The sequence below is a fragment of the Sus scrofa genome, chromosome 4, assembly GCF_000003025.6.
Source record: "Sus scrofa isolate TJ Tabasco breed Duroc chromosome 4, Sscrofa11.1, whole genome shotgun sequence".
Taxonomy (NCBI): domain Eukaryota; kingdom Metazoa; phylum Chordata; class Mammalia; order Artiodactyla; family Suidae; genus Sus; species Sus scrofa.
Window position 1 is genome coordinate 23,445,655 of NC_010446.5, and position 2,920 is coordinate 23,448,574.

The window sequence follows — 2,920 nt, forward strand, 5'->3', positions numbered from 1 at the left end:
GGTACATCACCGGTAAATGTGTAAAATGATGGAAAGGTAAAATGGAAAAACAGTTAGGTTGTTCCTCAAAAAACTAAATAAAGAATTTCCATATGACTCACCCATTCTACTCCTAGGTTTATACATCCCCAAATTAACAGGGATCCAAATGCTCATTGTTCACAAAACCCCAAAACTGACAAAGCCCCACATTTCCATTAATAGATAAATGGATGAGGAAATTTTGGTATATATACATACAACAAATTATTATTAAACTTTAAAATGAATGAATGTCTGATGCTACAACATGGACGGACCTTGAAAACATTATTTTAAGTGAAATAACCAGATATAAAAGAACACATATTTTATGATTCCAGTTAATGGTGTACCTAGAATAGGCCAATTCATGGAGACATAAAGTAGGTTAAAGGTTTCTTTTTGAGCAAGAAGGGCAGGTGAAAAATTAGACATCAGTGCAGGCCAGGAAAATGGCCATGGATAAGCGGAGGGTCCTGAGTGGCCAAGGTGAGCCTGCGCACAGAGGTCCTAGATGCTCTGTCCCTTAGTTTTGACACCAAACTGAGGTGGTTTGGCATATGCTTTGTATGCAGCATTTTCTGTTTTTTCCTTGGAACTGAATTGCTATGGCTTCCTGATAGAATAAAACTTTTTTACAGTATTTTATACCTTGGAGAATAACCCCGCAATAGTCTGTAGGAGTTTTTAATGGGCTCCAGGAAGCAACTGAAGAAAACATTTGAAACAACTTTGTTTGCAACAATTATTAATTATCCTTTTTGTTTCATATTTATCCTGCATGCTTCTTTTTGGTGACATAAGAAGGGAATGGCCATATTACTGTCCTTGTGAGTGACTGGATACAGTCTACTATGCATCCCATGTGCAAGAGATGCAGTCATGAAATGCTACTCTTCCGTCCTAACTTGTAAATCAGAAACTTTTTGAAAAGAGCATTTGAAAGATGATGCTGTGGTTTTGGTGCAGAATGCTTTTCCTGATACAATAATCACTCCAAAATAAGCACAGTAACAATTTAAGACTATTAGTATTCTGGTACAACTATATGCTTGATTAAACTGTTAAACGCTTGTAACTTTAAATTCATTATGTGTCATTAACATGCCCATCCAAAGATAAGGGGATTTTAATCATTGCCAATTGTAAATTATTTTTAGCCATTTTTTTATTCTTTTTAAAACAGAATTAAAATGTGAATATTTAAGGATAAACCTGTGTTGCAAGACATATTCAGCTTTGGGGGCTCTTCTAAAATAAATACATTTTAAAAACATCTTTTTTTAAATGTGAAAGTTTTAACTTTAAACTAAATACTGCTTATTATGTGTAATGAAAAGAATATGTATATCATTACAATTTTTAAATAAACCCACCCTTGGAAATAAATAATTTATCAGGGAATAAGGGAAAGGATGAATGGGGAGTTATTGTTTAATGCTCACAGAGTTTAAATGGGATGATGAAAAGATTTTGAGTTAGATAGTGATCTTGGTTGCATACCATTATGAGTGTAATTAATGCCGCTGAACTGTGCACTTAAAAATGGTTACTATTGTAAAAAGAAAGAAAGAAAGAATCTAAACAGATACAGGGAAATAAACAAAGCTATGTTAAGCCCCAAAGGTAAGAAGTACTAACAATTACGTAGTGTTTACTGCATCCTGGAGTCTTCCAGGTGTTTTTATATATGTTAACTCATTGAATCTTCCCAACACCAGTATTACTATTTTCCTTTTCTCATCTATGATAAAACAAGGCAAAGAAAATTTAAATAATTTGTGAGCATCACATAACTAGCAGATGGAAGAGCCAAGATTTGAATCCAGGCACTCTGCCTCTAAACTTATACTTTTAACTATACTTGCATTTTAACTATGTGTTACTTCCTCTCCCCATTATTCTGTTAAATGCTAAATGAGGAGAATGAACCTAGAACTATAGGAAGTAGGAGGCTAAGAGAAGTCAGTCTGTTTTTTGGTTACTCTGGTTTCTTAATACAGTAACCTTGACAAATTGAATTCCCAATTGACAAATAATATGCACTTTTGGTAGGCATACTGTTTTATCAAGTGACTTTTTTGAATAAGTGGTGGAATATGATGACTCTCCTCTAACAGTCATTGAATGCTTGCTTTTGCACATTTTTTTTTTTAGCAATCGATAACTATTTTGTTAAAACACATAATATTTTCAACTTTATGTAATTTACAAATGAAATTGTTAGCTACTTAAAGAGTATAATGTGATGATTTGATATAGGTGTTATGTTATAAAAGGACCCCCCAATCAAATCATAGAGTTAATTAATGCATCTATCACCCCTCATATTTACCCCTCCCATTTTTTTTGTGGAAACATTAAATTCTATTGGTAAATTTCAATTATACAAATAGTACAGTGTTACCAACTATATTCACCAAAGTAAAGTATTAGATCCTCAGGTCTTATTCTTATTAAAACTGAAAGTTTTTTTTCCCTTTAATCAATCTCTCCCGATTTCTCCCACCCCACCTCCCCAGTCCCTGGAAACCACTTTCCACTCTCCAATTCTGTGAATTCATTTTTTTTTAATTCCACATAGAATTCATATATATTCCACATATTTTTAGATACGGTGCAGTATTTGTCTTTCTCTACCTGGCTTACTCACTTAGTTTAATGCCCCCCAAGTTTCATTTATGTTCTTGCAAATGGCAGGATTAGGGTTGAATAGTCTTCTATTGTGTATATATATATACATATATATATATATATATATGTATATATATTTTTTTTCTTGATCTATTCTTTTGTTGATGAACACTTAAGTTTTTTCCATATTTTGGCTGTTGGGAAAAATACCACAATAAGCATGGGAGCAAAGATATTTCTAAGATAATGGTTTTGTTTCCTTAGA

At 32.8% G+C, this 2,920-nt stretch overlaps 1 pseudogene; it reads left to right on the forward strand.

The window, feature by feature from the left end:
• LOC110260450 lies at positions 480–2,706 on the forward strand (annotated as a pseudogene).